Source organism: Ornithodoros turicata, chromosome 1 (assembly GCF_037126465.1).
Source record: "Ornithodoros turicata isolate Travis chromosome 1, ASM3712646v1, whole genome shotgun sequence".
Taxonomy (NCBI): Eukaryota; Metazoa; Arthropoda; class Arachnida; order Ixodida; family Argasidae; genus Ornithodoros; species Ornithodoros turicata.
Window position 1 is genome coordinate 1,929,933 of NC_088201.1, and position 9,156 is coordinate 1,939,088.

The window sequence follows — 9,156 nt, forward strand, 5'->3', positions numbered from 1 at the left end:
GCCTCCCGTTTCAACAAATCAGGGTAGATAACGATATCATTCGAGATTATGGTTGGCTACGGGTATGCTATGCGGTGAAGTTCATTTTTAAGAGTGTACGCAACCCCCGTTTTCATTAGATCATGAGAGAGAACGTTGTCATTCGGTGTGATGGTTGGCTAGGAGCGCGCTATGGGGTGAAGCTCTGTTTTTAGAGTGTATGCACTCTGAAAAAAAAAAAAAAAGAACTTCACCCCACCACAGGCTGAAAACCATCCACTGCATCAAGTGCTATCGTTATCATGCCTGATTTGCTGAAAACAGGGGGCTAAGCCCTTTTGTGGCATTGTGCTGTTACGATAATGGTCACAAAAAGGCGTACACCCCCTGACTTCAGCGAATCACAAGTGACAACGATATTGTTTTTCTTAGGTGGTGAAGTTCTGCGTTCACACCCTTCCTCGCCCTCACCAATTCATTCACTTATCCTGGCGTCATGCACTCTAAAAAGGAACCACAGAAAAGGAACTACGCTGAGAGCGGCCGTTGCCATCGTCATCACTCGTGATTTGCTGAAAACAAGAAGCGTGCACCCTTTTTGTCTCATCATGCGGTTCGAGTAATTGCTACAAAAAGGCGTACGCCCCCCTGTTTTCGGCAAATCCCAAGCGAAAAGGTTATCATTCGTTGAGTGCCAGTGCCTGTCGTTATCCCTCAGTTGGGGAACCAGTCGGGTGGTGGCCCCTCAACAGAAGGACGAAAGGTCATGCATAAAGATGAGAAGGCATTTTTGTTGTACGTACGCCCAATGTTTCCGCTGGCCGGAAACGCACATTTCATCTGGCTTCTGCTTGCACGCATCAAATTTATTTATTTATTTTACTTCGTGGTCGCTTTCAATACCGACACTCTTAGAAATGAACTTCACAGCATAGCACACTCGTAGCTAACCATAATCTCGAACGATATCGTAATCTGTTCTGATTTGTTGAGAACGGGAGGCGTACGCCTTGTTGTGACAATTATCGGCAGCATAAGTGTCACAAAAATGGCGTACGCCTCCCGTTTCCAACGAATCAGGGTAGATAACGATATCATTCGAGATTATGGTTGGCTACGAGTGTGCTATGCGGTGAAGTTTATTTCTAAGAGTGTACCGCATATTGGTCTATCGTTTTTTTTTTTTTTTTTTTTTTTAAAGCCGCAAAGTTGAGAGAGAAAGGAAATGAAAAACAACGGAAATATCTTTATTCCGCCAAGAAATTGTACTAGTAAATTAGCGCAGGTGGACAGAAGAAAGTGAGAGGAAACTGTCATCCAAACACACTGCATAGCTAGCCAACCGCAATCCCGAATAACATCGTTCTTTATCCCGATTTGTTGAAAACAGGAGGCACTTATGAAGTTTCGTTAATTGTCACAAAAAGGGGTACGCCCCGTGCATTCCACAACTTGCGAGTGATAAAGGTATCACTCTGCGTACAACGGTTGGACTCAGTCAGCGTGCTACGTGGTGAAACTCTGTTTTAAGAGCGAAAGAAAACCACAGATGGAATTAGACGACGCATTTTGTGGGTCCCCCTCTTTCGATCACAATGCTTAATTCACTGACAATATAGCCTTGCGAAAACCACGATCAATGAAATAAAGGTAGACGATGTTTCCGTAGCAACGAAAACTCTCCAGGGCGATTGGCTGAGGTGAACAGGCACGTCAACTTTTTGTGTTGCTTTCAAATGGCGATCGTTATCTGCATACACACGACAGATGCGCGCGCACACTTTTTCTGTTAAAGGTCACAGGATGGCAACGCAAGTTAGTTGAGTTCCAAAAGAATCAAGTTGGTTATTCAGAATCACGATGCCAGTTGAAAAGTGAACCAATGCTAGAGCAGCACACAGTTCTTTACACTGTCCCGATTTTTGATATTATTTTTTATCTGAATTCATCTCGAGGGGCAGCAAATATCACTTGACACAGAGATCATTCGATATCCTATATGCAGAAAAAGGGGGCTGTCGTTCTGTTAATTAGAAAAGGGCTAATCTTTAGGTTTGTTTTTTGTGTGGCGATGAATATGTTGATACTATACATAGAGGAAACCGAGAGGCACGAAATGTTCGATTTTCCTCGATTTTTCCATGATTTTCCTTTTAACTTCATAAGATGTTAGGCAGTTACGAGATGAGACGAAGGCAAGTTTCAAGGTTTCGCAAGACTTGGTCAGACTTGGTCAAAACCTGCGTCCGTCGCCTCTCAAGCACCAAATATTTTGGAATGAGTAGTACTTTATCCGAATAAAAGCAGCGGCCATAGAGGCCCATTTTTCCTTCACGCAGCGTGGCTTCATTCACTCGCTGGTGGTGAGTGGTCACTGTTTTTAGCAACTTTGCACAGCTTATTGGGGGAGTTCTGGTGACAATGAAGAGCCCAGGTTGCACTACCCTGAACGATTCTTTGGTTCAGGGTGAAAGCACGTAGACGACGTCAAACAAACTTTATAGATATAAGATTTGTGAAATGATCGCTGTTCACAATACTAGTATACGCGCTCCAAATGACGACCGAGACTAACGTTCCACTGATTTTCTTGTCACCAGCAGGGGGCGTAGCCAGGGGGGCTGGGCTCGGGGGGGGGGGGGGGGGATTGAACCCGAAATTGTACCTTTGGTAGCATTTGGGGGAGAAAAACGAGGGGAAATCCCCCTCCCCTGATGTATACAGTCCCCATAGACCCCCGCAAAATATTTTCTGACTACCACACTGTCACCAGCTACAGTCTTGGCGATTCCTATACTGCTGTGCCGCCACCACAGTGGCGTAGCCACGGGGGGGCTAGGGGGGGCTCGAGCCCCCCCTACCTGCCACGGACCGACCCACACAAATCGTGCAAATCCGAGAACATAATATATGTGGGGGGGACCAGTGTGACGATAGCGAAAGTTCTTGCAGTTCATGGGCGTCTATCTAAGAAGCACTTTTGAATGGTTTTCAAAGTATGAGCTTTTCAAAATACTTCCAATCTCGTGACACCACCTCATTGGTCATGACAGCCTATACATGTAATCGTACTGTGAACGTCCTAATCAAGTATTTTCCTTCCTTTTTTTAATCCTCAGGTTGCAGTGTGCACAAGTATGTGTGTGTTGTCGACACAGGATCAGCGGGGGGGGGGGGGGCGAGTTTTCGTATCGAGCCCCCCCTACCTTGGAGGTCTGGCTACGCCACTGCGCCACCACCACAAATAGGCTATTAACTTTCTCTCTTTTTTTTCTCACATAAACCTAGTGAATTTTCCTCGTTTTACTCTGTACCCTACCAGAACCCAATCGTTGGCCAACCAAGCTTCTGAAACGTGTCGTTTGATCTTCCGAATGGAAAGAAAGTTCGTGCACAAAAAGTGTCATAGATTTGTCCATAAGCTGACACGCTGAATGTGTGCTGTGTGTGCCCCCAGCGACATTTTACTCTCTTTTTGTCGAAACCTTTGAACTACATCTTGAATTACATTATCATATCTTTGTCTTCTCATCATCTGTTTCGACTTTCTGTGTGTAAGTGTACTGGGGGTAGAGTCCTGGGGCAGCCAGTTCGACTTCGTCGAACCTCACATCCCCATTTTCTTTTCTTTTTTTATCGCATCACATCACACATAAAATGTGGTGCATCCCCTTTCCGAGGTTATCGGGAGACAGAGCGATATGATACGCGATCATGATTGACATACTGCGTGGTCAAGAGCGCTCCCTGTTAGTGCCTTAATTATCATATCTCTCTCATATCTCGTCTCTCTTGGAATTCGAAGCACTCGCTGATTGTATTTTTAGGGGTCCTCACTGTGAGGCGACGCCAGCAACGGCGCGTAGAGTATTGCCCCTGGCGATGATTATCATCATTCAAATAATCTTTTTTTTTAATTTACCAATCAATCAATCAAAATAAACTTGTTGTTGTTTTTAATTACGTCATTCTGTGCGTTGATCTGTTTCTATTCTCAACTAATTTCCTTTGAGTCCTTCGGAAGGGATTTATTTATAGGCCTCCAAACGACACGAGGGACCGGATAGTTGGTCCATCTCATAATGTGGACTATGAACATGCGACGCCAAAAGAATTAATTAAGTCAACGTAGAACTCTTGGCCTAATAGAATCGTGGCCGCTCCTTTTGACGCTAAGAGACGCTCATTTCCATGCCCGCTTGAATTTCAGGAGTACACAGAAAAGGAGGGACGCGCTGAAACGGCTATGAGGCCACACTTGCTTCCGAGAACCAATAGAAATAGCTCCTCTGACGTCAAAACTTGGACGACGACATGATGTAATGATATCCGCTTGCTGCAGCCTCTTCCTACGCTCTTAGAAATGAACTTCGCCGCATAGCACGCTCCTAGCCAACCACATCATCTCGAATGATACCGTTATCTGCCCCGATTCCTTGAAAACGGGAGGCCTAAGCCTTTTTTGTGTCAACTATGAACAGCATAAGTGTCGCAAAGAAGGCGTACGCCTCCCGTTTTCAACAAATCAGGGCAGATAGCGATATCATTCGACATGATGGTTGGCTACGAGCGTGCTATGCGGTGAAGTTCATTTTTAAGAGTGTGGAACCGGCTCGCCGTTGTTGGTCTCACGTATGTGTGCTGCGTCACGACTGTAGCCGGGATGAGATGAGATGATGTGATAACAGATGAAGGAATGATGACGGCCGAAAGTTAAGATCAAGGGCAGTCCCTGCCAGAGTTTGTGAGAAGTCCAAGCAGTACTCTCCGAGTCTCAGGACTCGTGAACTGCATGTAACGTTGTGCTAGTGTTTATTCTCTTCTTTCTTTCTTTCTTTCCTTTTCCTTTCGTTTTGTTTCTTTTTATTTCTCTTTTCATTTTCTTTCTTTTTGTTTCTTGTTTCCTTTCTTTTTCTTTTTGTTGCTTTTTGTTTTTCTCTCCTTCCTTTGTTTCGATTCCCCCTTTTTCTTTTTCCTTTCTTTTCTTTTTTGATTCCCCTTTTTGTTTTTTTCTTTCTCCTTCCTTCTTTTTCGTTTTCCCCTTCCCCCTTTTTCATTTTTTTTCGGAATAGCAAGCCGGCTCTTTGCCTGGCTAACCTTTCCTTTCTTTTTTTCTTAATAAACATATCCCCCCCCCCCCCCTCAAGCAGTACTCATACACTCTAAAAACAGTGGTGGTGGTGGTGGTGATAGGGCTTGCCGTTGTCGGCCTCACGTATGTGGGCAACGTCACGACTCACGCCCTGGGGGAATGTGCGTCCTGGGCCGACTTCTAAGGGAACTGTGCCGACATATGTCTGAAAGCGTCTCTAAAAACAGTACTTCATCGCATAGCACGCTGTGGGCCAACCACTGCCTGGTATGATAGGGTTATCGCTTCTGATTCTAAGAGAGACGGGGACGTACACCTTTTTGTGGCAATTTTCATATATCCAAATTGCCACAAAAAGGCGTACGCCCACCTCTCTCTTCGAATCACTGGAAGCGATAACGCTATCATTCGTGGCAATTGCTGGCTCACAACGTGCTATGCGGTGAAGTACTGTTTTTAGAGTGTAGCGTTGGAGCGCGGCTATGAGTGAGCAAGTTTGCCCTTTTATGCCAGTCGGTTGGAGGACTTTTTTTTTTTTTTTCAACCAAGAACATATCCATAAAAACATATAATAAAAAATCCAAGTATGGGGCATTATGAGCTAACAACAACCTGTTCTACCATCAACTATTAACAACAATCAGAAATAATGATGCTGTTGATATTATACTGTTAGAGTGCGGGATCCCTGCTTAACATGCGTGCCTATTTAATTCTCTAAAGCGACCTACGTTTCCATTTTTTTTTCTTTATATTTCTATTTTATTTTATTCTAAAGCAGTCATCGTTTTGTTCACTGCAACACCAGCAAGCATTCCTGCGAGACAAATGTAAATGCTCTTAAGCGCGCACACTTAAGAACACTTATACGAACTTATAAGAACACTTCTACCGAACACAGATACGAACACTTATAACTGAATAAGTGTTCGTATCTGACAGGAATATTCTGCTAGTCAAGAACAGCGATACTTAAGAAAGGCATCTCATGTAGTCTACTGAATACTAGCCGCAATGTTGTAGTCCCTCGCCCCACGCTGCAAAAACTTTGCTTTAAGACTACGCCACATGTACATAGAAAAACACACATACAGAAAACATAACTATGTTCGATGTATAGTTCAACAAACTAGAAAATGCATGTAGCGCCTGCGGTACCTTCAAAAGTTTACAAGATGCCAAACCCTTTGATGACTTCGGTTTCCAAGTATATTACAAAACGCATTTCACGCGCATAAAAACATCCACTTATGCATCTCTAAAGGCAACGGGGCGCCCGAACAACGATCCATATCCCGAGCCTTCGCCAATGGACCGCGCCCGCAGTCCCCGCAGGAAATACCCGCACGATGGCGCCCCAGTCGCTACACAATGGCCGCGCAGTGGAGACGGCGAAAACTTTGGTCTATACAAAGAAGTCTATCCGCTGCCGAGCTGGCCGGTGTATTTTTGGCCAGGTTGCCCATGTCCTGTTTATATTTTCAAAAGAGTAAACTGTGGACTAAATTTAGACTACCCTGGGCTGTTCTCCGAAAGGAACCAGTCGGATGTCTTTAATTATCTACTATTACCAGGCTAGTAATTTGACATTTACGAAGAGGCTCGCTGTGCCAAGTAAACACGATTATGCGCCACGCATAACCATTTTTTGAACCTGTTCAAGTTAAGCAGAGGTCCCTGACACCCGAATTTGTTCTCTTTCACTCGAACCCCATTATTTTCCCCGTTTGGCATACGTGTCGATATTAGAATGATCTTTACCAGAATGAACTCTCTCCCAATCGTCAAGTCACTCCTAGAGGGCTTCCAAGTTTCCGCCTTTTTAGAACGTAGGAGAATTACGGAGATATTTGCGCAGTACATGAAGGAACACCGAATGTGATGATGATGATGATCAAGCCCAGTGTGTCCTGACTACTTGAATACGTACCAACCAGCCTAATTATTGCTTGAAGTCGACAAGCGTATTAGTTCTAATGACCGTCAGACTACCCACACTACGGGCTAACCTCATCAGCCAGATAAAATGCCATATTTCGAGAACGTCACTTTACGCAAGACGGTTCAAACTGTGACGGAAAATATTGCGCGTAAATCGATTCATAGAAGAATGCCGATGACTATGGTAATGTTGATGATGGGTTCGTTTCTGCGATAATTAAAAGGTTTATAGCGTGACTGATATTTTAGGAATAGGTCCGCACAAAAAGTATCCGGGCTGGATTTATAATTTAAAAATTTCGTTACTTCCAGATTTGAAAATTAGCGCTGAGTCCATTGTTGAAAACACTTTTTCGAGTCCTCTTTGGAAGTAGCCCTGCGTCGTCACATCTGCAACATCCCAATTGTTTTCTTGTTTCATTTGCATTTTGATTTTCGAAAAGAGGAAACAGACGCAAAAATCTAAATGCAATTGAAACAGCTGCGTGAAAGTAAGCGTCTGGCTTCGGAAAGAGACTGTTTCGACTAAGTTTCAAATATGTTAGCATTTTACTTTTTTTTTTTTTTTGTTATAAAACCAGTCATTTTGAACAGACGACATATTTATTTATTACGCCACAAAATGAAAATTCAGGTTGTGAGACGAGGGAGCGGATGGACATTGTTAATATTTTGTATGGGATTATTAATACAGTTAAGAATGCGGAGCAGTGTAACAATAAGTCCTCCCATTCTTACCAAAAGTCGCTCTACGTTTCCATAAGCAAGAAAATGAAATGCCCAAAGCCTGCCACAAATAATTATGTCATATCTCTGCGTCGAAAAGTTGATCACGCAGTGCTGCACACTTAATTAATTTAATTAAGTGTACAACATTTAACGTTGAAATTAATTTAACAATCTCGCTCTCCCGCGTAATAGTAATAACTTGACAAGGGGGGAAAAAATTACAAAGGCAGACCTTTTTTGTTCCCCTAAAACTTGGCATCTCGAGGCTAACGTGCCTTTCCAAGCAATCAAAGGAGACTGAGATGAGTAAGCATTATCTACGCTGTCACGTTGAAGACTTGTCGATTGAACGTTAAACTGGATGAAAAATACAAACATGTCGCGAGCAACGGAGACTGTTCAACTCACTATTTTCCCAGTATATATTATTATTATTATTATTATAAAGTATATATGTAATATTAAAGTAAAATATTAAGGCTATCGTAGAACACTGAACGCATTTCGCGTTGCTTCGGGTTAAGTTGGTTTAGAGACTGGTTTAAAATCGCCATATTATCAGCCATACAAATTTCACCGGTGAAGCAGCGAAAAAATCGAAACGTTCTTGACATTGCGACTAGAAAAAAAGAAGAAGAAGAAAAAGAAAACATAGAGGATCAAATGTTGCGAGCAGAAAAGTGACTATATACAGTGAACAAAGGCTTCAACACAGAGTTCTTACGAGGCTTTTCACGGTTGGGGTAAAACATATATTCTCAGAGAAAAGACAAGCTTCGGTGTATAGGGCACCGGCGTGGGACAGATCGCTTTCCCACAGGTCCCACATTTTCCTTCTCCCTGAACCTTAAGCGGGAAAGAGTACTCACTGGATGTCGGCGACGAGCGGTATTCCAGACAGTGAAAGCGCGTCAATCCTGGCCTCGGAAAATCGAGCGAAGCGGCCGACGGCGGAACCGACAGAAAGCCAACTGAGGAGGACCCACTAGCAACGGACTGCCCCGGAGGAGGAAGGTCCTGACGTCAGAGAGCCTTCTCTCGCATCCCAGATGGAAGATGCAGGTCCCGTTACGCGCACCCTGGGGTCCCCCGAAAGAGCGTCTGACGCGCTTTCTTCGTCATTTTTACGCCAGTTGGTTCGCTTTTATGTTGACCGAAACAGTTTTTCATCGAAGAGTTGACGATTCTAACTAAAGCGACACCTGACCGAAATAATTTCTTACGATACCTCAAAATTTTCAATTTTTTTTTTTTAATGCTCAACTGCATTTTGTTCCCTTGGGTGTTTTCCTTTTTTGCCCCGTCAGGAATCGGAGGTTCGAGAGAAATCGTTAGGTACAATTCTTCGGATCAGATCGGAAGCCGAAAACGATACGATGAAATGGGAAAGGCTTTAGCGTTGATTGATTGATTTG

At 43.7% G+C, this 9,156-nt stretch overlaps 1 protein-coding gene across 1 annotated transcript in view; it reads right to left on the reverse strand.

The window, feature by feature from the left end:
- The window catches only part of LOC135377286 (fibroblast growth factor receptor 2-like), a 57,567-nt gene extending 48,843 nt beyond the window's left edge, over positions 1 to 8,724 (reverse strand). The window contains exon 1 of the mRNA XM_064609605.1: positions 8,611 to 8,724. The gene's annotated coding sequence lies outside the window, so the exon portion shown is untranslated. The remainder of the gene's footprint in view (positions 1 to 8,610) is intronic.
- Positions 8,725 to 9,156: the final 432 nt, after the last annotated feature.